The sequence below is a fragment of the Ochotona curzoniae genome, unplaced genomic scaffold, assembly GCF_017591425.1.
Source record: "Ochotona curzoniae isolate NIBS_2020 unplaced genomic scaffold, NIBS_Ocur_1.0 scaffold_4506, whole genome shotgun sequence".
Classification (NCBI taxonomy): domain Eukaryota; kingdom Metazoa; phylum Chordata; class Mammalia; order Lagomorpha; family Ochotonidae; genus Ochotona; species Ochotona curzoniae.
In genome coordinates, this window is record NW_024467119.1 from 57,001,409 (window position 1) to 57,029,090 (window position 27,682).

Here is a 27,682-nt window from a genome sequence, read left to right on the forward strand (position 1 = left end):
GGATATTTCCTAGAATTATTATTATACATTTTGTCAATAATCTAATTATTATATGTTTAGAATATTTGAATAACCTGAATTTGGTTATAATATTCAATGATACTGTAATAATGGAATATTAAGGAATGTTGAAATTAACTAGTGTAATTAAAATTACCTGAAAATATTGTCCAGTTTATGGATTTTCTCCCAATGGATAGAAATTAATGAGCTATTATATTAATGAAATAATGAATTCATTTTAGAAAACAATGCATTTTCCATTGAATATATAAGAAAATAATATTTGTCACTTATACACACTAAAATGTCTCCATTATGTAACTAGTTGAAAACGTATGACAAACTTCTAAGATCTAATGAAGAACTGCACAACCAGAAGCACATAATAGCCTCTATACGTAGATTTCCTTTCCTATGAATTATTTTTCTGATAGTCAAAATTTAAAAGAATAATCTTCATCTTGTAGACTGTTAAAGACCTCAAACTCCAAATAAGTATTAGGATCTTGTCATTCTAGATGCCATTGCTACTTAGTGATGGTTTGAGTGTTTTTGTTATTGTTATATTGCAGCCTACCTGACAAAATAGTGCATTTTGTCTTGGCTGCATCAACAGTTAAATAAGAGCTACATAATTTATGTTGCCTAAACATTGAGGGCCTTCCTTGACATGATTTTTCTTACATATAAAACACAGTCTTGGCCAGACCATGAGGATTACATTTTTAAATAACAAAAGGGTCATTGTGTGTGCCTCTACTCAGCTACTTGGAACATAAATCACATGTTAAGATGACTTCAACCACATGCTAAATGAAGAATGCTGTGTCCTGCTAATAGATATTAAATAGCTTATTGATTTATTTTCAACATTACCACTTTCCCCAGAAGATTCAAATAACGTCAACTGTGGTTTATAGGAAATATGGTCAACACAGATTGTCACCGTTACAATTCTTATGCAGTGAACTTGCAACTCTTTTATCTAACACCAAAATAAGCAATATGTTAGTAGAATAAAATTCATTCTTAGACTTTGTAATATGTAAAATTGTTGCTAAAGCTCATTAAAAATACATTACTTTTATATATTCACTGAGTCGCTATTTCATACCTGATGCTCTGCTGCTTGCTGCAGATTGAACAGTTCAAGCACTGGTGGGAATTATAAACTACCCACATTTCTTATTAGAAATGATGCACAGATTATTATAAATGTTGCACAGAGGAAAGAACACGTTGAGCTATCAATAAGGAAATTGCACTGAATCCTGTGACATTTGGAGATTCACAGGACCTTCAGAGAAAGGTTTCAGTAGAAAAATGTAGCATTACAGTGACAATTCTAGGTAAAGACAAGGTTAAGCCAAGGTAAGTGGGAAACATTATGCAATGGTTAGGTTTTTTCTTATTGGTTGACTTGTAAATCCCCTGCTGTAAGCTTCAGGGCATCATTTAAATCAATAGTTTACAAAAAAAAAAAAAGATGAAGAACAATGTCATATTTATTTAAATGCATAAGTGCAAAAGTCTATGTTGATGGTTGAACTGGGATTTCTTGTGGATTAAAAATGAAACATGTGCTTTCAAAGTGATAAGAAATCCTTTTATCTCTTTAAGTAGATTTTTAGGCATAATAACAGCAATAGAGAAACAAAATACTCCCAGGCCTGGTGCAATGAATCAATGGATAAATCCTCACCTTGCAAGCACTGGGGTCCATATGGACTTCCGTCTGTGTACTGACTGCTCCACTTCACAGTCCTGCGGCCTAGGAAAGCAGTAGAGGAAGTTCCAAACCTTTGAGACTCTGCACCCCTGTCAGAGACCCAGAAGAAGCTACTGGCTCTTGGCTTCAGATTGACACAGCTCTGGCCATTGTGGCCATTTGGGAGTGAACCAGTGGATTCCATCTCCTTTCCATAAATTTGATGTGTTTTTCCAATAAAAATACATCCAAAAAAAGAAAGTATTCCATGGAAGGACTGAATTTAGAAGTCTGAAATTTAGACTCCAGTTCCCTACAGTGAGTTCAAATTCCAGATCTTTACAGATTGAGTCTGATGTCAGGACCCCATAACCTCAACTTGGTTACTGTGGCCAAATGAAAATGTCAGCCAGCTGAATAGCTGACTTGAAGTCTGTTCATTTTACAAGTCATAAAGGGGTCTTTTGGCCCCACCTCCTCAACCTTGAAAAGTTAATGATGGTTTGCCTAACTAACCACTACATGGCTGAGACCCTTGTGAAGTGTAGGAATAAATGCCAGGATGACACCAGTCCTCAACCGAAGCCTTTAGCTCTACGTGCAAGGGTGGAAAAATATCCAGTTGTCTTTGTACAAATATTACACTGAAGCAAGCACCATTTCCCTCTTCCTTGCCATAATGAAGCTTTCTGATGGTCTAGGAACAGCATATAAATTAGCTTTTGAAATTTTTAGAGGGATATGTAAATGAAGAATTCAAGGATAAGTGCCCCCTCTGTGGTCTGCCTATTTCTCTTAAATCCTTTTGATGTGGAATGGCCATTGAATAGTGAATTTTATGTAATTATGAGGCATTCTTAACAATACAAAGTTTTAGTTTGGTTTATGGCAAAAATCAATTATGAAAATGAGTATAGTACTTACTCTATATTAGGATTTCTTTAATTTTTCAAAAAATTCAAATTTGATTGAAATGCTTTGAAACTATGATTTTGTATTCATTCTCCCTTCAGAGGACAATCCAAGTTGTTCTATGCTATCCAGTACTAATTTGTCATATTCCAGTTGGACACATAAAAGAAGGGTTACCACTTTCTCAAGCATTATAACAATCTTGGCAATCTCTTCTGTCCTACCTTGACCTGCTCCAAATAACTCAATTTGGAATACAAAAATCATTAAGCTGCATTTCATTTTACACAGTGACTCACTGGCTTCAACTGTGTGAAAATTAACTTAATTACCTTCAGGAATTACAGGTCTTTGTTTACCATTTCAAAACTAATTAACATTAATGATGTTTTATAGCAAGATAAAAATGGGTATATTTGCTGAGTAGCATACTCATTCTCAACAGATTTATTTCATGAGAAAGCACAATTCAGAATACATTAGGGGTAATTAACAGATTCTTCTTGAAAAATCACAATATACAGTGTTTCATAGGCCATAGTTTCAGAGTTGTATCAAAAATATGCTTTGTCAAGGATTAAACTTCAATTCATATTAAGTAATAGATTAGGTTTTACTATTTCTACTTCCTTTACAGAGATTGTAATGAATAGGCATCAAATGCTTTCCATTTACTCATTTTTTCTTATGTTACTACCTGGAAATCCATCATTAGTGTGACTATAATGATCAATAGCCTGTATTCTCATCATGTCCAGTGTAAAGCTTGTAAACAGACATAATTTTAGTTATGAAGCAATGGTATGTGTTACTGGTTAACACTGTGATGTCCTATGAGACAAAACTTCAAGTCTTACTTGTTTTTACAATTTAAGTCTGAATAGCATAAAGCAAGGCTGGTGATTGCATTAGTAGGAAGCTGGAGTTGGAAACAGAGCAGTTTCTGAAGGTGGGATGCTGGCATTCCCAGAGGCTCTTCACTATGACATCAAATGCCTGTCCCTTCATGTACAACTTTTTACAGTGTGGGGATACAAGCAGCAGCAATAGAATGCTATGTGAACCATAGCTTGTCCTATTATAATTTAGCTGTTATTTTGCCAATTATTACAGCATTTGATCAAAGCATTGTGGATTTCTGTTACAGTCTTCTTATGTTTGTTATCTTGTGTTCCTTGTAAATGTTGTGTCATATCTATTAAACAAGAAGTCAAGAATTCAGGATTCATCACTGCCTTTTAAGAAGATTGAATCCTTAAGATCTAAATAATCTTCATGGAACACAAGACACTAATTTCACAACATTCACCGCCCTTCTAATTTAGAAGAATTTAAAGTTTTTAACTGAGCTATGGAAAGTTTCTGGGTAAGGACGAATGCCATGGTGCTTTGGAATGTGTTATCTTTTAAAAGCAGAAATGTTACTTGACTTGTTAATCTCTTATAGTTTAGTCTCATTTTCCATTATATAATACAAGGACAACAGTATTCCCTTCATTTTAAGTTAGTAAGAGAATATTTCTCATGACACTGAGTGATTAAATCTTTTAAAGCAAAGTTAATTTCATGAAAGCCTAATCTTTATGTGAATTGGTTATGGCACATTGTAAAAGGCAGTCATTTCCCCTCTGATAAGACAAAGAGCAGCAAATGGTGTGTTGCTTTTTTCACAACATTTATTACTTAGTCCTTTTTTGGTCACTCTTACTGAATCAATGATTTGCTGGCCAGGCACACAATCTCTTCACAGAGAGTGTTATACCCTATTCTACATCCAAGACTGTATTGTTATAAAATTTGTAATTCATTCCATTCCCAGAAATTACTGAGTGAACCGAAAGTTGCATTGGTGTGCCCATACTTTTATGTTCAAAAAATGTCTACATGATATAAGTGCAAACTGGGGACATGTTTTATAAAAAAAGACAACTGAATTATGGTCACAAAACTTACTATTCCACAAGCTCCAGTCATATAAAAAATATATTGTGAGGAAACAGAGACAGTTTTCTTGACAGATTGCTGTAACAAAAGGAAATAAAAATATTTCTTTTTGTGTATTTGGTTAATATTTTCAATCATTGATAGTACCGTTGATACAATTAGTGTTTCTGTTACTCCTTTTGTATCTTAGATTTAAAATATTTATCAACAGTTAACATTCTATTTTCATTGACTTGTCATCTATTTCAAACTGACTGGTACGCTCAGCTAAATTCAAGAATTATTTCTGAATTGAATTAATTTGCATGTCAGTTATTGTTAATTAATGAAATGTTAGAAAAATATGATCTCTGTCCTGACTTTCTAAAAAAGCATTAATTTATTCCACTGAGTATCTTGAAAATCAAGTCATGGAACTGTTTGTAGCTTGTTGTAGTTTACAATTTTCAAGTAAATCTGGGCAAAATTAAAAATGAGTACCTTCTAAAATAGAAGTTTACTCAAATTTGGCAGAAATAAAATTGCTCTTTAGTTTAAATAACTTTTCAAGCCTCTTCAGCAGTCCTTGGGAAAGACCAAGTGTTTCTTAATGAAACCTAAAGATTTGTAACTGGAATATGTAAGTTTACAAGCAAAACAATGTCAAAAAACACAGTATTGGAAACGGAGAGAAGTTCCTTAAATGACTGCTGAAGTGGACTGCAAATACTTTTTTTTATATTTGCAAGGACATTTTTTTCTGATTATAGTTCCAACTACCATGTTTTACTCATTTTTCATCTGTTTATTTCTTCACAACTACGTGTATCATGTAATAATGTACTCAGTTCATTGATAATAGACTTCCTAATGTCTCTAAGCTATCTATGATGTAGAAAGTAAATCACCCCTTCAGTAGATTCACCCCTTTATAAACATATGTGCATGTAGCAGAATTGAATATGACTGAAAATATAGCTACTTCTACTAGAAACTGAACTTGTAGTCTCTACTATCTGAATTTGTCATTTTAGTTAACATGTGTGTGTATATATATATATATATATATACATGCTTTTATCATCATGCTAATTTGAGATTGTTATAAGCCAAACACAGACAAGTTCATGATTCAACTAATTTATTGCTGGTTTCAGTTGCCTAGTTTTTATATGAAACTCAGAAGACTGTTTTATTTTTACTTATTTTAAATGATTATTTTCCATGATGCATTTTTATAGGTAAAAGGATTCCTCCTGGGCCCGGCGCGATGGCACAGTGGTGCCCGGGATCCCATATGGGCGCCGGTTCTAATCCCGGCAGCCCGGCTTCTGTTCCAGCTCCCTGCCTGTGGCCCCAGAAAGCAGTCGAGTACGGCCCAAAGCTTTGGGACCCTGCACCCGCGTGGGAGACCCAGAAGAGGCTCCTGGGTTTGGATTGGCTCAGCTCCAGCCATTGGGGCCGTTTGGGGATTGAATCATCGGACGGAAGATCTTCCTCTCTGTCTCTCCTCCTCTCTGTATATCCACCTTTCCAATAAGAATAAAATAAAAAAAGCAAAACAAAAGGATTCCTCCTTTCCTCTCCCTCTTCTCCTTCCCCATTTTCCTTACCACCATTTTCCCCCATATCATTACAGTAGTATGTAGTGATAGTATAGTATAGTATAATGTAGTATAGTGCAGTAGTATAGTATAGTATAGTATAGTGCAATAGTATAGTATAGTATAGTATAGTATAGTATAGTATAGTATAGTATAGTGCAGTAGTATAGTATAGTCTAGTATAGTATAGTATAGTGCAGTAGTATAGTATAGTATAGTATAGTATAGTATAGTATAGTATAGTATAGTATAGTGCAGTAGTATAGTATAGTATAGTATAGTATAGTATAGTATAGTATAGTATAGTATAGTGCGGTAGTATAGTATAGTATAGTAGTATAGTCTTTTAATAACAGTTACAGTTTTAACGTTCTGCTACTTAAGTTTATCATGGCAGAAAATTTAGTATCAATTATTAAGTTACATTTACTGTTTTACTGGGAATTATCCTTTTATTTGAAAGTAGAGATACGTACTGTGACATACCTTTACTTCTCAGTATACCAGGTAGTCTCCATTATACAGTCAATCTATAGATGTGTGCCCTTGTGCACATGTATGTGTATATATATATATGATATTATACATACATATGTACTTATGCTTGTCTTGTATTTTGCCTGAATGTTGTCTTATATCAGAAAGAATGTATGATATTTGTCCTTTCAGGATTGCCTCATTTCACTGAGTGTAAAGGTTTCTAGTTGGGACATTTCTATCTTTCCCCTTATTTAGCTGCAACCATTGTAAACTTAACGCCTTCCAGGAACTCCCTGCTTTACTTCAGTAACCTTTTTTTTTTTTTTTGCTGGGGGGGCGGTTCTAATTATCTGGTGTTTTATTTCTATCATGCTATCAAATTGTTAGACACTATTTTAAACATAATGAAGGCAGACGCAGAACCTTATAATAACCCCATGTAATTAAAATAGGTTCCTTTTTATTGATTATTATTATTATTATTATTATTGATTATTATTGGAAAGGCAGAGAGAAGGAGAGTCAGAGAGGAAGATCTTCCGTCCAATGGTTCACTTCCCTAGCGGCTGCAACGGCTGAAGCTGAGCCATTCTGAAGTCAGGAGCCAGGAGCTTCCTCCAGGTCTCCCATGCGTGTGCAGGGTCCCAAAGCTTTGGGCCATCCTCTATTGCCTTCCCAGGACACAAGCAGGGAGCTCGATGGGAAGTGGGGCTGCTGGGATTAGAACCAACATCCATATGGGATCCTGGCACGTTCAAGGAGAGGACTTTAACCACTACGCTATTGTGCCAGTCCCTAAAATAGGTTCCTGAAGTAGGAGAATTAGGCTTAAGCATACTATCAAGGAAGTTTTTGGACTAAGTTGTGTATGGCCGATCTCTTGAGAATAATGACAGACTTGGATGTAACGCTTCTCTGCTGTATGTACTTCTGAAAATGCTGTTTATGCAAGAATGTCAAACATAGAAGTAGATATAAAGATACCTTGAAAATCAAGGTGCATCATGAAAGAGAGGAAGAGTCAAATATTGATAAATCTGTTTCTAGGCTCTTGACCTAAATTATACAAAAATATTAGGATATTCTGCTTTTGGATCTCCAATAATCCCATCAAAGTTAGTAAACATTTTTGTATACCAAACAATGGGGAGGGACCACTTCTTCTTTTTCGTTTTTTAAAATATTTATTTATTTGTGTTGGAAAGTAAGATTTATAGAAAGAAGGAGAGACAGAGAGAAACATTTTCTATCTGCTGGTTTATTCCCCTCGTGGACGCGTCACCTGGAACTGAGCTCAGCTGAAGCCAGGAGGTTCTTCCTTCTTTCCCATATTGGTGCAGGATCCCAAAGCTCTGGGACATCCTCTACTGCCTTCCCACATCACAAACAGGAACCTGGAAGGAAAGTAGAGCCCCAGGACATGAACCGATATGACATTCTGGTGTTTGCAAGGTGAGAACTTTAGCCATGAGGCTATGACACTGGGCCCAATGAAATACTTCTTAAAATACATAAAATTATTGCAGATAGAACCTTATTTGAGTTTTTCTGCTTTTTTCCTGTATGTATTTTATGCAATTGTGGAATGATTTTGTAGTAATCATTTTGTGGTTGCCATAATAACAGCTCTATAAAGTTACAATAAATACTCATATAATACAGAACATATTATACATAATATAATGGAATACAATATAAATTAACTTGACTTTTTGCTGTATTTAGATTACATATAATCTCAGCTATTTGAGTGTTTGTAACTCATCAGCTGCGATATTGAATTACTATCAAATATTGTTTCTGATTTAGGGAAAAGAAGTGTAATTACTCTAAAGGAGGAAATATTCTCTAATAGAATTAAGAATATCTTTGTGTTATCAGGGTAGTCTCAATTAGTACAGAGATTCTGACATATAGGAAAGAGGGAGCTTGTTTCTTTGTAATGAAGCAGTCTGGCATCCCAGCTTTCTGCCAACACTAAGTTCTGCCTGGTCGTTCAGGGCCTCGAGTCCTCCTTTGAGTTGCTCCTGTCTGGGACCTGGACCACTGACTCCTTCATGTCTGCGAGTGGACACCAAAAGGGACCTCCAGCAGAAAGCATTTTTTTTTAACATTGTGAGACTTGCATACCTCATGTTTATCCCTTCACAACCAACTTCATGGAAAGACACAAAACATTTACCTTGTAATGGAGAAATTGTGGATAATGGTGGCAACTGATTTCCAAAATGACTTTGGAAAAGTAGAAATCTGCCGAAAAAGAAATCCCATGTGCCTTCTGGCCTTAGAAATCCTATTACTTCAAGCTACTTCAAGCTATGATATTTAAGCATTGGATTGAAAATGTGTCATTTATTTCAGCATGACTTTTCCTGGAATTTTATCTTTAATGATATATTCAGGTAGAACCCTTCCTATAGTGAACCATAACTATATCAGAAAATTAGAAAAGCACATTTACATGCATCCTATGGGCTCTGAAGTATGGAATCCAAAGATGAATGGCTTAATAATAATTAGGCAAAAGCAACCTTTGATACAATAAATTTCCATGAAAAACTAAATTTACTCTTTTAGCTTTAAGATAAACTGAAAATTACTGCTAAGTGAATTATATTTAATTAATTATGTCATAACTATTATGATCCAGTTTTCCACACAAATATTCCTGAGACTATGTGCTTTTTCTTTTATCTGAAAAGAAGACATTGGGAAATTTTTGAAATGGGATTCATGAAATCTGGAAGTATCTTCTTACATATTCTTTCAAAATAATAAAAATTTTAAATAACTGTAGGAAGTTAGTAAAGAAGAAAATCTGAAAATTCAATATAAAATAGACCAACTAGAAATGTTGCAGAAACAGGTATTTTAATACTTAACAGTTAGGGCCCGGCGGCGTGGACTAGCGGCTAAAGTCCTCGCCTTGAACGCCCAGGATCCTATATGGGCGCCGCAGCTCCACTTCCCATCCAGCTCCCTGCTTGTGGCCTGGGAAAGCAGTTGAAAGCTTTGGGACTCTGCACCCATGTGGGAGACCCGGAAGAAGTTCCTGGATCCTGGCTTCAGATTGGCATAGCATCGGCCGTTGTGCTCACTTGGGGAGTGAATCATCGGATGGAAGATCTTCCTCTCTGTCTCTCCTCCTCTCTGTGTATCTGACTTTCCAATAAATAAATAAATCTTAAAAAAAAAAAACTTAACAGTTAAACATTAGAACAGAAAAAAAAAAAAACATTAGAGCAGACATTGTGGTTCAAAGGGTTCAGGAGCTGCCTGCTCTGCTGGCATCCCATAGGAATGTCAATTCATGTCTCAGTTGCTCCATTCTCAGTTTCCTGTGAGTGCACCCCGGAAGGTAGTCAAAAATATTTGAAATACAAATATGGGTAACCTTGATGGAATCCAAGCTTCTGGCTTCAGCCTGGCCCAGCCCTGTCTATTGTGGCCATTAGAAGAGTGAACCAGCTGGTAGATGATCTTTCTCTCTCAACCTTGCTGTTTCAATAAATAAGTACATCTTTTTTGTTTCAGGTCTTCAAATTAAGTGCAACTATAACTATCAGTTCTCATATGTACAATTCTAAAGCTGCCTATAAGACAAAAGGACAGAGGCCATATTCAAAGAATTTTTGAAAGTTCAGGATCATCAACTCCAGCTGTGTTTAATTTATCTGGAGTCCATCAGAAAATAATTATTCAGTAGAGTAATATTGGAGAAACTAATGTAAATTAATCAAATCATTCTACAACCTTAATATGTGTATATTGTATTCTCATAAAAAGTATATACAATCAAAATTTTATTTTTATTATCAACACAAACATTGGGGTAATAAGAAAAAAAAATTTGATGTTTATTTAACCTCAGTATCATTTGAAAACAGAATCCTCACCGGACTATCAAATATTTATGATAAACAATAACAACATGTGGAATAATTTGTTCCTGTTCCAGAAACAGAGTAAGGCTTAAAAAGTGGTAGAAATATTAAAACAAAGTGACTAAGCTGAACCTTAAGAGGAACAAATATCACCTGTCCTTAACGGGACTAAAGTTCCAACTGTATCTCCCTTCGTACTTTCTTCACCCAACTCATCAGATGTATTTCATTCAGAATATTGATTCTCTCCCCATTTGACTCCCGGATTTGACAGGAGTAGCTATCCTGTTTTCTTGACTTTCATGAGGTTTAAATTCCTCTGTATCCAGGATCTTGACTCTCTTATTTAGCAGTATACACTCAACTGCAGGAGTTGACCTGCTGTTGCTCAATGGTAAAGTGGATCAGACCCATGTCCTATATCTCTTGCTTTCCTTTGTGCATCATTGACTGGCTTGAGCTGGGATCCCATATGGTACCAGTTCATGTCTAGGCTGCTCAACCTCCCATCAAATTCCTTGCTTGTGGCCTGGGAGCGTGGTGGTAGACAGCCCAAAGCTTTGGGACTCTGCACACATGTGGGAAACCTGACAAAGCACCTGACTCCTGATTTGAGATCGGCTCATCTCTGGCCATTGTGGCCACTTAGGGAGTGACCCAGTGGATGGATGATTTTTCTTTTTGTTTCTCCTTCTTTCTGTGGATTTGCCTTTCCAATAAAAACAAACTAAACCAAAAACAACCAAGCAAAAAACAGAAGAATGCATAGTTGTTGACCTAAAGTGCCTAGCACAGAGTAAACATTCAGAAACACTTACTGTTTTGAAGAGAAGGGAGTTATCAATTGTTTGAGAGGTGATTGAAGGAGATGATTGGGCATGTTGATCTTGGGCCTGGAATGATTGACATATCCAAGGAACAGTGACAGATAAGGTTGGAATTTTTTCTGCAACTGGAATGTCTTGATAAAACATTCAGATTACATCTGTTTGGTAGCAGGAAATCCTGGAGGAGTTGAACTAAAGAATTATGTGACCGCCTCCTCTACTTCCTTCTCCTTCTCAAATATTCCTAATCAGGTTTTATTTCCCTAGGACGTAACTGGAAAATACTGCAGCATTTTCCTTATCTGGAAATATATTAGCACTTTGTTGTCCAGGTGGTTGAACTCATTCTCCAGCCACTTTCTTTCTTTTTCTCCCCACCCCCAGGTTGGGCTGTTATTTGTTGGTGCAAAGATCAACCTTAATCACATGATATGTCTTTTAGATAAAATGAGCCTCCTTCCTGAGTCACCACATGAACACAAATTATTTAGGGATGTACTATGAGTCATCTTATTAGCATATGCCAGTAGGAGTAACTTAGAGTTACTCCTACAGAGTATAAGCACAGTCCTTCCCCTTGGAAAGTCCAAGAGTTGGGAAGAGTAAATCTCAGGACCTGTATACAAAACCAATGAAACTTTTTTATTTCACACTTAAGAAAAATAAGAGAATCATAATCTGATTCTAGTGTCTAAAATAAGTATTACTGTTGTTTAATTGACCTACTGAAGTACTTGATAGACTCATTGTGAACTGTGAGCTAATAAAAAATTTCCTTCTTTTCATGGATAGACAAAAATTTCATGGCAATTGTTAGTAAGGAATGGGTAATTTTCTTTGTGAATAAAAAGAGCTCTCAGAGTCTTGTACTAATTGTGAAGCCTTCTGAGCCAGCTTTGTCCTTTGGGAAAAAAAAATAAAACAATATTCCTGTACAGAACCAACTGGTGTTGGAGGGGATACAGATATAAAAAATGTAATAGAGGGGTCTTTTTTTTGCTTCAATAACAGGTTCTTAATTGGGAGGATTCTCTTAACAAAAGAAGGATTAGCAAGATAAAAGGAAACAGAAGTTTATCAACAAGCATATTTGAATACAGGTGAATTACTCTGAGAATGAGAAATTTTCAAAGTGATTGCAACACCATAGGCCGAGAGAAATAAATCATAAATAAATTCCAGGCAGTAAAACTCATTAATAGATTACCACAGTACCATTCCCAGAGGGATAAGAACCTAAAATTAACCCAGGTGGTTCACTTGTGTTCTTTTTAAGAAGATGGAAAGAGGAGTGGGACAAAGCACCTGATGTCATAAATCTGTATTATTTTTAAAGTTTGTCTTTGGTCTCACAGTTCTTCCTCTGTTAGGGTAGCATATTCCAATCTTCTACAAAGAAATAATGCTTGACTGAGTACAAATGTGACAGGAGATGAACTGGTGTGAAGCAATACTTGATGTAGGAATATTTTTCATGACACATTATGTCCCTTGGTCACGCTTAAGTGTAATAAGATTAGATTTTCTTTAAAGTAGTATACATGCCCTCCCTCGGGTTTAAAAAATTTAGTAAGTTAAAAGCCAGTTAAGATACACAATGAAAGGTAAATCGGGGCTGACAAAAACATTCTGTCACCTGTACGTGAAAACATCCACGTACATCCAGTGGGGAAAGGTAGATGAGAATTGTTTCTTCACATTTCAAATATATCTTTAATAGATTGAGTTTTGATATAAGTTGCAGTTACAAATTATTTATACTTTCTAGTAAGCCTGAATGTAAAGCTAGTGGTTGAAAAGAATATTTCTGCCTCATCCTTTCCATTTTACTGAATATAATGTTATCAATATGGAATTAAGCGAAAAAAGCATATCCAACAATTCACAGTGAATATCTCATTTTTAAAATATTGCTTTGTGAAAGAAGAAAACTAAAACAATTAACCCTTTTAATGTGGTATATTCCTCAGGAGTTTTTCTAACTTTGGAATCACAAGCATGGTTACTTTAAGAAACAATTAGGAGTTTGAATATATTCCCAGACATTTGAAAGTTATTTTGTAAATCTTATTATATAAAAATGATTTCATAACTTTCATTTTAGAACACACACATATGTATATAATAATGTTCATTCTGACATATGACAAAAAATTGAAATTTGAAATTTTCAATATGCAGCTCATATAATTGTACTTTGATCTAATATTACCTTCACAGAAACAAAATGCAATGATAATATACTATTAAGAGGAGTAAACTAACAATGCCAAAATTTCTATCATAGTCATTTAAAATCTCTTTTGAGATTTTAGATGGAGTTTAGAAGAACACATTGAAAGTACAGTTCAGGGCCTGGCACCGGAACCTTGTAGCTAAAATCCTGGCCTTGCAAATGCTGGCTCTAACCCCAGTGGCCCTGCTTCCCATCCAGCTCCCTGCTTGTGGCCTGGAAAAGTGATGGAGGACAGCCCAAGGACTTGGAATCCCGGACCCGCATGGGAGACCTGGAAGAGGCTCCAGGCCCCTGGCTTCGGACTGGCTCAGCTCTGGCTGTTGCTGCCGCTTGGTGAGTGAATCAGCTGACGGAGGATCTTCTCTGTCTCTCATCGTCTCTGTACTTCTGACTTTCCAATGAAAAATAAAATAAAATAAAAATAAATAAAATAAATCTTAAAAAGAAAATAGACTACAGGTTAAAATTTTAAGTTTATTGGCAGGCAGAGGGAAAAAGGGAGAGAACAGAGAGAAAGAGGTGAGAAAGAGGTGAGAGAGAAAGAAAAAGAGAGAAAGAAAAAAGAAAGAAAGAAAGAGAATAAAATAGAAGGAGAGAAAGAAAAAAGAGAGAGGTAAAGTAGGGCAAGAGAGAATGCCAATGTCCTATATGCTTATTTACTCTGCAGACACTGGTCATGCCTGGAACTGGGATGCCAAAACCAGGAGCCAAGAACACAGTCTGTCTTTCAGATTGGTCACAAGGAGCTATTCCAATTATGTGATCTATCAGTGGTCCCTCCAAGGATTTGTGTTGGTTGGAAGCTGGAGTTAGGAGACAGAGCTGACACTGAACCCTGGTACTTTCATAGGGAACAAGGGCATCTTCACAGTGCTTAACCACTCGCTGAACCATGGACCCAATAGCCACTCTCAAAAAAATGCCAATTAGAAGGAAATACTATAAGATAATGTCACATCTGTTTAAGCAAGAGGTAGAATCCATGCTTCTGTAAAACTCGTTATGTAGGCGTTAGAATGGGGATCTTTGGAAGCAAATATCCTGGAAATCAGTCAACCTGGTCTTTATTAAAACATTTTTTTCAAGTACGGCTACCTTAAAAAATTTGATTTTGAGGAGGGAAAGTAAGTAGACAGGGGAACTAAAACTAACAGTCTTCTGATTTGGGACAGAGATGGGAAATGGCTTCAGAAATGCATTTTAAGGCATTCCTTAGGTCTTTCTTTCACTTTCTGGAAGTATATTTTTATAGCTCATTAGGCTACATATCGAAAATGATTTCTATGTATGCCTAGAAACACAAGTCACTTCAAGTGTTGCCTTCTAGAAAGCCTTCCTAGATTTTTTTTTTCTTTTTCTCTTTTTAAAGATTTATTTATTTGAAAGTAGGAGAGCGGGAGAGACAGAGGGACAAAGAAAGTCTTTCATTCACTGGTTCACTCTACAAGTGGCCACAATGACTGGGGCCTGAGCTGGGCCAGGCAGAAGCCAGGAGCTTTTTTCAGATCCCCCATATGGATTTGAACAGCAGAACCCAAATACTTGGGCCATCTTTTGTTTCATTTCCCAGGCAATTAGGAGCTACATTTGAAGTAGAGAATCCAGAACCTTAACAGATGTCAAGTTGGAACTGCTGCTCTCCCAGATTGTTGCTTAACCTACCACACAAGGATTCCAGCAAACCCCCCTTCTTGGGCTGATTTTTTTTTTACCTTTTTTTGAACAATTTTATTATTATTATTATCATTTTATGATACAGTTCCATATTCCCTTATCCCCCCCCCAGCCAATTAGTTCCTCTATACCATTACTAACATGTAGTTCTTCATACACAGGCATATGTCCATCACTGTGGGCATGGACGATGGCAGAGAGTCCAGACTCCTATTGTCAAGATACAGCAAGCAGTTTCATTGTAAGTCCATCTTTGTCTGGAAGCAGAAATGCATACTACACTGCATCCTCACATCTGAATGTTAGTCTCCATTTCACAGCTACTGTACATCCCCTTAAATGAAAAATCATAATACAAAATCAACAATAGAAAGAAAAATAGAAATTTACAATGCCATAAAGTGATTATGCTTTTCTTCTATTTTCCTACTAATAGGACTTTATCACTAGGCCTATACATAAAAATACTTGCTGTCATTTCACTCTAGTAGAAATTGAACTTGGAAACTTCCTGATTCAGTACAAAATTCCCTCCCAATATAGAATTCATTTAATAAATCAGAAGCAAAAAGCACCTCCTTACAAAATATTATTTTCCAAATTCTTATATAGATTTTTCAGATAATTCCTATTGCAACTATTATATATTTATTGCATTTTACTAGCTATTTTAGGGTTCTAGTTAAGATCTATTCCCTAAATATAAGGGAGATTCTAAGGTTTTGTTGCTTACGTATATCTTCCTCTGGTGTGAATCCAAATTTGTAAGGATAGATTTCATTCATGATGGCGTGTGATTTGGGATGCTCAAAGGCAGAAAGAAATGCTGGATGGTGATGCATGCTGGGAACACAGAAACAGTGGAAATATTTAACAGTTTATAATTCAGAGACATAAATGTCCAAATATAATTGGGCAGAGTTCAATTTATCCTTATTGTCAAAGAGGTAAAGAGTTTTTAAATCTCAGACTTATAGATACGTGTAACTGTTAAATTTAACTGAATTGCTAGAGGGTGAATGGAACAATTTCAATTATTCAGCTGGTTGTATTCTGGAAGTTCAGCTGAGTATTTTGTGCTGTGATGACCAGCAATATAAATATATCATGCAAATAGATAGGAAAAAAATGACTGTCCTATTCATTATTTGAAAGTTTATTTTATATAAACTGTTCAAAGATTGTGTGTGTGTGTGTGTGTGTGTGTGGTGAATATTCTCAAAATCCACGTAAGCAAAACCAAAAACATTAAATTATGTTCAGATGATCATAAAAGAGAATGATTATGCTGTTACTGTTACAGTTTGAGCTGTCTTCTTCCCAGCAGGAATAATGAGATTGATGGATATTGCCATTGAGGCAAGATATAATTTTGCTGTTTTTAAATGCATATTCTAAATGTTCATCAGGCCATATTAAGTCTGTTCCCTGGTGATTCTGCTGTAGTGATTTCCCCTCCATTATTTTTCTGTTGCTAAGAATACACATTCTGTAACTACAGTCTCTTTGTGACCACAGGCTGTCACTGCCAATTATAATTTAAACAGCCCAGGCATAGAAAATTTAAATTTGAACTAGCAAATAGCTGTACTCAACATATTACTAAGACAAAGTCATTTGGAGGCTCCCACAAAGTCCATTAACATTCACACTCAGCAGGCTATGAATGAAAATAGAATGTAAAATAAAATAATTTTTTAGTAATCTGGGTAAAAATGCTTCTAAATAAGGTGACTGCCCTATGACCAATATAAGAAAATTATCCTTGACATGAATATATACAGGTAGAAAAATGAAGATGTTTTAAATAGATTCAAAGAATGACAACTGACTCCCTTCAGTTTCGGAACATTACAAGTCCCTTTATTTAAGAATCCCCTGGTTTTGCCAACAAAAAAGTTTACTTTCCATCTAAACGTATAAATAGCCACTGCCTGTATATTCAGAATGAGTGATGGATTTTCATTTATTATCTTCCATCCCCACTGATTTCCTTCATATTAAAAAAATGTATGCTAAGTGTATAGACAACATAAAACATCAATAATTCTAAGCACACTAAATCGATAAAGAATATTACCCAGAGCTAATGCTAAGGGGGACAGAAGAGATTTATAAAGAAGCAGCTCGCCAATAAAGTGTTTCAAGATTGAGTATGAGTTCTACAGTAGATACTTAGTAAGAAAATGAAGAAAATTGTACTGTCATGGTGTGAAATCACGAAGGAGCATGATGCACCTGGAGAAGAGTACCACTCCCAGAGCTCGAGAGGGAGGCAATGTGCATTTGAGAACAGAAGAAATGAGACAGACACAAGATAAATGCGACAAAGGTAAGATGGCCAGGGGGAAGCCCCCTTCTCTGACGTAGGTCTTTCTAGAAGGCCAGTGGCCTGTCTTTTGGTGGACTACTTGGGCACTCACATTACAGGAGCTAATGTGGTACAAACTGTGAGAACTACATCCCTTGTTGATGTTAACCAGCTAACCCTTGATGATCAGTACAGAAGTAAGCGACTGTCTCAGGGCTATCGGAGCACACAGTTCTGTGGCCTTGGACTGTGACCGAGCTGTGCACCCTCAGCCACAGGCTTTGACCTTTTCACTAGACTTTTGCCCACTCTCGGACTGTGGCCTCAGAGTTCAGCCTTGGTCTTTGCATCATCAGTCCATGAAGTCCAGATTCCAGACATGGTCTGCTCTTCCATGTCAAGTCATGCTTTTAGTTTTTACAAATTGTCTGCAACGGAAGAATGCCAGAAATTGAGACTCTATTGACTGTACTGATAGTGGATAGAGACTGGAAAGAGAAAGCAGGTCTTCTATGGCTTATAGTTTATAGGTCTTCTATGGTTTATGCTCACATTATAATGGGAAGGTAAGATTTCATGGTTAAATTATATCTATAATTATAAAAGTAGTTTACGATAGGTTTTCAAATTTAATATTATGGCTGTTAGTGGTTTGTTAAAGCTACACATATATATAATTTCTAAATTGCAATATTTTTGAAAAGCCTATGTTGATAAATAAAAACTATTCCTTGTTTAATTGCTCTCTGTTGTTCTTCTCTTCTCCCCGTTGTTCTCCATTGAAAATTGCAGTTGACTCTTATCTCTTCTCATGCTTGCTCTAAACTCCTAAATAATGTCTTCATGCTGATTTTAAAATTTTATGTTTTCATTTTATAAATAAATGACAGAAATTTAGTAGCCTTATATAACTGTTTCCTTCCAGTATTTTTTTTAAACTTCTCTTTTCCTTGTTAAACTAGTATAGTTAATTATTGTATTCCAGAGGCCTAATTGTATTTCCAGGCTTAACTAAGTAAAATTCAAAGCTGAACGGTAGGAGCCAGCATTTGGGACACTTAGTCTCACATGGGAATGTCTTGGCTCCAGTCCCAGCTTTTGTTCTGACTCAGGCTTCTTGGTAGTGTGTTCACTGAGAGGCGGCAGGTGGTGGCTCTTGTGGTGCCGGCTCAAGTAGTTCAATGTGTGCCACCTATGTGAGAGGTAGAAATTGAATTCTACATTCCTGGCTACAGTTTGGCCCAAACATGGGTGTTGTGGTTATCTGGGGATTGAACCAATAGATGGAGGATTTCTCAGTCTCTCAATGTCTCTGCATTTTTGGGGGGGAAAAAAAAGTGGTCTATTCAATCAATAATTTTCTCTGATATATGAATTTTTTTGTTGAGCTTATGGTACTAACTTGTTTGCTTTTGTTTTCACCATATCTCGGTTATTACAATCTTCTCAAAAAAATTTTGATGAGTCTCATGTCTCTACTAACCCCTCTAACACCTAATGACAGTGTAATGGACTCTTTTTTCTTCCTTTAGTTAATCCAATACAGTGAAGTTTTTCTTAGTTTATATGTTAGGAAAAGAGGAGAAGAGAGAGAGAAGGAGAGAGAGAGAGACAGAGACAGAGAGAGAAAAACCATTCACTAGTTCACTCTGAACCTGCAATGGTTAGGACTGGACTGTGGCCACAGCCAGAAGCTGGGAACTGCATCTGATCCTTCCAGGTGTGCATCAGGAACCTGGTTCTATGAGTCATCACTGTTGCTTCCCAGACTTTTCATCAGTAGAAGGCTGCTGTCAGGATCCACACCCGGCCAGTGAACACAGGCACTCTAGCCTGGGACTCAGGCATTTTAACCAGTAGGCTAAACACACCTTCCTGGAATGTCTGCTGTGAATTAGATACAGTGCTAAACATTTGAGACAGAAAGATGAGCAACATGGATATGTAAAAAAAAAAAAGGCTAAAAGTAAATAAGAAGTATTAAAAATGGCAAAGGGTCCAGTGGCATGCAGGAAAGAAACAGGAACAAACATAGGAAGGGTAAGAGAGGGATGACTTACTTATCATGGCATGGCCTGGCAGGCTGTCTCTGCAGGCATTATCAATGTCTTTAATATATGGGGGAAATAGAGTTTGATGAATTGAGTGATGGAACTGAAATAAACACAACAGGACTGCATTTCCTGTTCCTCTCCCAGTTGACGCATCTGCTATGCAACCCTCACCAGAAGGAGCAGATACTGACACCATGCTCCCGAACTTCCAAAGCTGGAAGCTAAATCAACCCCTTTCCTTACAAGGTACCCACCCAGTCTAGGTATTTGTTACAGCAACATAAAGGAAACTGAAATATGCATTGACGTATGGTGTCACTTTTATTGCATGTTAAGCTATTATATATGCAATAATGTAACTTTAAACTCTCTTCTGTAAATTTACTTTATTGTTCTTTATTGTCTTATTTAAAAGGTTGAATTACTTACTGCTGGAATGATATTTCTTTGTTTAAACTGTGCTAAGTTTATTTTTTTTTCTTTAGGAATTTGAGTGGATTTTATTTGGCTGATGTTAAATTTACATACTACCTTGAAAAAAATTTTCACTGCTAAAATTTTAATTCAACAGTGTACAGCACCCACCATTTATGGAGATCACTGTAGTTCTTTCTACATTAAAAATCTTTGTGACAGTTTTCATAAATTCTGTAAGTTAAAATGCTGGTATTACCAGTTTTGTTATTATTTTGAGCAATATTTTAATTAATGCTATACTGTCTGTTTAGTGGAAGGTCAATATTTGTTGCTCCAGAAGCTGCAGGACAAAGACTTGAGAGTATGTAGATAGTAATAAGCATTTGTTTTTCAAGCATGCCTATAATAATCCATTTGGGGTTACCTGCTGTATGTATCGTTCTTGGGCCTCTTGGATAAGTTCTCCAGGATCCAGTCTCACAGTGAAAGTCAGAGGCACCCAGGTGGGTCAGGTGTCACATGCTGATCTGAACTGTCACCTACACTGCTACATGCTGTCACTTGAGTAAATATTCCTTGTCCAAAGGATATCATATTCCCTACCTGATTATCAGTGAAGTGGAGAAGGACAATGGATCATTGAAAGCTTGTGGAAAATACATATTGTTAAGCACACAAAGTAAGAGATTACAAATTTTGAGCAGCTCAAATAAACTTCATCTTTAATTCCATTTTTCATAATCTTTATGAAGTATATTCATAACATCATGATTAAAAAATGAAAACACTTCTGGAACTAAAGCTAAGAGTTATTGTATTAACATTACTGCATGTAATTATATGAGTAAAATTCAGAAATTCCCATGGTAGATTCAAACCCTTTTTGTCAAATGATCATTTAAATATAGTGTAAATATTTCAACTCATTTTGACTATTTAGAAGGTTGATTGGCAAGATGAAGCACATGCAGTAATTACTCTTCAGGGACAATCTTTCATGAGAAAAATATTATGAAACTATTTTAAAAACTTAACTGGAAAATGGAATTAAAATTTTAATTTAAAAATTAAAATTTATTTTAGTGTGAAAAATTCCGAAATACATAATTATCGATAATATACATTTTTCATTATTCTGTTGAAGATCCCTTGTATTAAATATTGGGGCAGCTTAGAATATAGAGAATAGTTCTATTCTAACTAATTATTAATCATGATTTTAATTTTACATAAATGATGGAGAGCACTATTTTAAAGTGTACTCACATATTAGTATATTTGTCACTATGTAGTATTCCATTTTAAATATACTTACATATTGGTATACTTATCTGGCATCTAACCAAGGATTCAAGGGCTCACAATTATTTTAGATTGAGGTTAAATAACATAATGGACAGAATTGTCATGTATTTCCATGAGTTTCAGCAGGTCTACACATTTACAATTGTGAAATGTGCATTTTACTGGATTTAAACTCAAGTTTAAATAACCTCCACAAATCAGAACCTTAGTAGAGTAAAACTTTGCAAATCTTAACATTCATTCTTATGTTAGATGTCACAAAATCTAACTTTTCCAATAAAATATGTGAGTTGATAATTTCCTCTGATTTTATCATTCAATAAGATATTCTACGTGAGGTTTAACAGTGTGTTTTTATTTTTTATTTGAAGAAAAAAAAAAGCAATGGAAAACAGACAAAGATTTTGCTGCTTCTGATTTGTTCCTGAAATGCCCACAGCAGCATGAACTGGTCCATGCATGCTAAGGTCAGAATCCTGGGTCTCCCAGGCGGCTGGCGGGGACACAGACCTAGAGCCACTGCCGACTGACTCCCTGGTGTGCTTTAGTGGGAATACTACAAAGGAAGTAGAGCCATAACCCAAACCCAGGCATTCGGATACTGCAAGCTATTTTGATAAATGAATTGAATCAAATTTGTTAGAAGTGACATAATTTTGGCTCTTAGGTTTAATATTATGAGCATTACCCATTAATTAGGCAATATATCGTTTGGAGATTTTGGCTTGGAAATAATCTTTATTTGATAATAATTATTTATTATACTTTTTTGTTAAGCATTCATTATATTTATATGATAGGCAAAGTTGGGTAAAGAAGAACAAGGATGAGAGAGCAAGAGTGAACTTCTATCCGTCTACTACCTCATGTTCTAAACGATCACAACAGTAGGCATTGGGCCAGGAACGTCGGCAGGTCTCCCCTGTCGGTGCAAGGGTTCAAGGAATTGAATCATAATCTGCTGTTTTCTCACATACACTAGCAGAGAGCTGAATCAGAAGTGAAGAAGACAGGACTTGAACCAGTGGCCCTAGAGCATGCAAGTATGAGGCAGAGGCTTAACTTGTTATGCCACAAAGCTGATCCATATCTTATTTTTCTTCAAAATAGACAAATAGGCACTTTAAAGCTCTTGGAAAAACTCAAAAAAGATGGTGTTGGTAGTATATTTCAGCAAATAAAAAAATTGAGAAATTTTATTAAACAAATATCAGGAAAATTATGCTTATATGATATAGGATAATCCTTTTATTAAAAGACCAGTGAAACACTATGAAGCAACAAAACATAATTTTATTAAAAGAAGTAGAGTCTTGAACAAATGCGAAAAGAAAGGTGTTATGGAAGTGCCAGTGATTCTAAGCAGTAATTTCAAGAGCATTGTGGACCCTACCTGAGTCTGCTTTTAGGTGAGGTATAAATTCTGGAACGCTGAGCGGTTTACTGCTAGTAATTCTAACATGCCAAACTTAAAATGCCTTACAGTCTTTCCTGACACTGAGATGTTGCATTTTAAAAGTCCAATTAAAAACGCAAGTCCAATTGGCAAATGAACAAACAATATTCTCAGTTCTCTATCCACTAATCTGGTGATGTGAAAGGGAAAAAATTGGGGGCAAGTGGTTCAAGTTGGAAATTTTTATAACCTCCTATATGTTAGTATGTGATGAAGAGGACCCTTTCTTCATCGTATCTTTCAAAGGGGCCAAAGATTAAGTGCACATTTCTTTCACACTTTAATAAAGCAAATGTTAGTATAACATTGTAAGGCATTGTTCTCCAGCGGAAGGGGGGGAATGTAATGTTTCAACTATCTTTGAAAACTTAAATTTTTCTGAGACTGATGTTTGATGACAGCGAACATCAATAATGATAGAGATCTAGAAGCAATTCATGTATTGAACAACAGTGAATGTTTTTTTAAATAATAAAAATTAGATCATCTTTAGTTTAATCCTTCGCTTTAGTATTTTTCATTTATGTCTCTGAATACAAGGTTGAAATTAAGATAATCATAAATAATCATTTTCTCATAAAAAATTACATAGTACATCTTCAGATGTGTGCTAAGGCTTAACAATGAGATTGAATCCTCTGATTTAATTTCTCTTTCCATGGAAACCTCTGATTTTAATTCAGATGTGCCTTTGGAAAACTGCCACTGTGCACTTCATCGTCCAAATTCCAGTGGAGCATTAAATTACAGTATTTGTTTCAACATTATTGTCAGGATGAATAAAAATGTGCAAATGCGCTTACATGGGAATTATTTCAACAGAGCCACCTACAGATTGTTTGCAAAAATTCTTCATAAATTTGCAAATTAGTGTTGTTTATTGTTTCATAATTTCAAATGCTTTATGAATAATTATGATTTTTTTCCCTTTGCTTAGAAGCAACACAAACTAAAACTGGTTTTGTTTCTAAAATGCTAAGGGAATTTTTCCAAATGGAATTTAAATTGAATTGCTCACAGAAACAAAATCACAGAGCTACCAGGAATCACGATTCCGATTTTGGAAGATAAAATTCTCTGATATTTGTTTGCGGGATGTGTATGTGTGTTTTCTGGCTGTCCCTCTGCTCTAAGAAACAGAGCAAACAGTAACAGGTTCCTGACTAAATTCTCAATTTCTCTCGGAACTTCATGATTCAAGTGGAGTTGCAGCTTTCCACGACTCACTTCTGACGATTGAAGATACTGTCCTAACGCATGATATTATTTTATAAGATTATTTTCACAGTTTCTTAAACTTTAAACATATATTATATCCACAACATGATCAAAGACTGAACATATCTGAAATATATTAACATACAAATAACTAAATTTATCTTTTTTGCAGCTATCCAAAAAATTCTAAAGTTAGTATTCCTAATTTGTTGAGATTAATAATCTCATTTAAACACATATTACTCCAGATCTCAGGAAGTATAAATTCCACTTCCCATAAAGTTTCTGCATGTTATTTTTAAAATAACTATTCTAACAGTTATTTTTTGAGTAAGGAGCTTTGTAGGAATTAGACTTTCCCATATACAACTGTTCTAGGAGATATTGTTTTTAATTTTTAGCATCCTGTTTCTCTGAGTCAGGTTTCGAGAAAATGTTTAGAAGAGGCTAGGCCAATTGTAAAAAGGTTATGCCCTGATAGAGTTGTTCAAGCTCTCACAACCATCAGTATCTGTCAAAACATGTTTTAAATACAATTACATATTCCTAAATTATTAGATTTTCTTTCAAACATTAACTTTTTATAGTCTTTTCTACTTTTATTTTAAAGGTAATGAATAAAGTAAAAAGATTTTGTGACCAAATGCCATGCAAATCAAAGCGACTGTGAGTAAGTCTTTGCTCTAGTCCCCATTCCAGCTTTCTGCCACAGTGCACCTGGGGAGTTCAGCTGAATCCCAGTACTCACATAGGAGACCTGTGTATAGTTCCTGGATCCTGGCTTCAGCCTTGTCCAGTTGTTTCAGACATTTGGGAAAAAACAAATAGGTTGGAGGTTTTTCTTTTTTTTGTCTCAATCTCTCTGTTTCTCTCTCTCTTTCTGTCCAAGATGTAGGTCTTTGTCTTACCATACATTATATCCCTTCTTCCAGAGACGGGTTCTATTTTCTCTTCCTTCAGTTGTGATACACTTTCCCAAGAGGCCTCAATAAACAGTTTTTTGCCCCTGTTCCAGTGGTTGAGGCTTCTGTTTCATACAAGTAGACACAAGGATTGGCCTGTTTTGGCCCTTTGGCACAATGACTACTTCTGCACTGTCTTAAGTTTATATCAAAAAGATGCTCTTTTCTTTCTAATCATTTTTGTAAGAAATCATGGCTTTGAACAGGCATAAATTACACATGTGTCTTTAGCTACCAGAAGTTCATTATTCTCTCTGTCACTCACGCTTTGCCATTAGCAACTTATTTTAAAAAAAAGAATCAACAGGTGTCCAATAATATTTTCCCTAAGGGAGTGATAGTGTATAGTTAGTTATTGTAAGTCCCTGGTAACTAAGTATATTAACTTAGTATATAACTATATTAACTACATATACATTTATATATATATGTATGTATATACATAGTAACTATACTAACTTAACTATACTAGCATAGTACAGTTAACTATACTATGGAGGTTCTATATTATTTTTATTGAAATGTGAAGTGTTTTCTTTAACATCCTAAATCCTAGGCAAGTCCAATAGACAAATCAATTTATCAAAAAACTCAATATATTTTCATGATTAAAATTCCTATGCATTTCAATCATAACAATAACTACTTTATATTTATTGTTAATCAATACAGCATGATTTACATTTTATCATGTAAAACAGTCTAAATATGTCTACATAAAAATATAGTTTTCTATTGCATATAGTGCAAATACAAATATACAAACCTATTATAAATATATAATTATAAATATATACTCTGTAGCACACAGTGCTTTTTGTACAAATACATGCATATATTATATATTTTAAAATTTATATATAAATGTACATTATATGTGTGATTATTTTATTTGCTTTTTACATACTGGCTTATTTATTTATTTGAAAGACAAAGTTACAGGAAGGAAAATGGAGAGAGAGTGATCTATCTGCTAACTCACTCCCCAAATGGCTACAACAGTCAGGGTTGTGCCAGGCAAAAGCCAGGAGCCTGGATTTTATCTGAGTCTCTCACGTGGGTCCAGGGACCCAAGCACTTGGACCGTTTCAGGTTGCTCCCTGAGGTGCACTAATAGGGAGCTGGATTGGAAGTGGAACAGCAAATATTTAAATTAGCACTATTATATGATTTGGCATCACAAACGGCAGCTTAAGGCACTACATCAAAATGCTGGCCCCTTTTTAGTCCTCTTACAGTGTTTTTATCATTGCTCAGGTATCGTTTCTCACAAATCTAGAAATATAGAGGGAAATAGATATGTTCTTGGCCTTAAATTGTATGGGAACAGATTTCTACATACAAAATGATGTTTCATATTTTACCTATAACATTTCATAATATGTAAGAAATTCAAATTAAATTCCATACGTTTTAATATTTAAACTTCTACATAAAGAGTTAATTTAGCCCTTAATTATTTTACATATTTCCGTTTTAATTCTTTTTGTAAAATACGTCCTGATTGGCAGAATAATATTGAATGTCAAACATGACAACTCTCAGCTTAAAATTCTTTGTCTATTACAACAAATATGGCATATCTTAATTGTAAAACACAATTTCTTTTAGACAAACAAGTACACTTTTTGAAGAAAATGGAGAGTTTTCATATCACTGTTGCATAATTTTATTTAAGTTCAAATCAATTCTAAAATAAACCGTCTCATATTCCAGACAATTTGATGAGCTAGCACATTCATGGTGGCTAGGGTTTCCTATAGTTTAGAGCCCTATTCTTAGTTGAGATTAATATCCATCATCATAGGGGTTTCTATAGAAGAAATGTGCCATGGGTTTTGAGGTAGGCATTCTCAGTGAAAAATAATTCAAAAATAATCTTGTTTATACATTTAATGGTGTCTTGAGATATTATCTCTTTTAATAAAACACACACTTGGAAGGAAAGACTGGAACTATTTCAAATTATTTTTCTTTCTTTCTTTCTTTTTTAAAGATTTATTTAATTCTTATTGGAAAGGCAGATATACAGAGAGGAGAGACAGAGAGGAAGATCCTCCATCCCATGACTCACTCCCCAGGCAGCCGCAACGGCTGGGGCTGAGCCAATCCGGGGCCAGGAGCCTCTTCCAGGTCTCCCACGCGGGTGCAGGGTCCCAAAGCTTTGGGCTGTCCTTTACTGCTTTCCCAGACCACAGGCAGGGAGCTGGATGGAAAGTGGGGATGCCGGGACAGAACCTCATATGGGATCCCGGGCGTGCAAGGCGAGGACCTTAACCACTTGCACCATCGTGCCAGGCCCCAAATTACTTATCATAGCACAGTGTTGGACTTACATTCCTTTGCCTGTTGGGGCAATACAGGATAGGTATATGATATTTATTTCATGTTTTATGAAAGGACTCTGAGTTAGACTAATACATGAGATATAACTATTATTCCATCATTATCAGTTATACTTTATTAAATGTAATAAAAATGAAAAAGATAGCAAAATCTGTCTTTACTCTGTTCAGATTTTAAATACAATCTACTTGATGCAAATATTGGAATTGCTTCGTATTTTACCTAGGAACAATTCCCAGGTTAATTTAGTTCTTTGGATACACTGCCTTCTTATTGTAGTAAATCAGTAACTTTAGTTTCTATCACCATGTCTTTCCTTATCATTCTTTTTCCTGTTACTCTGAGACGAACCAGGACTTTCC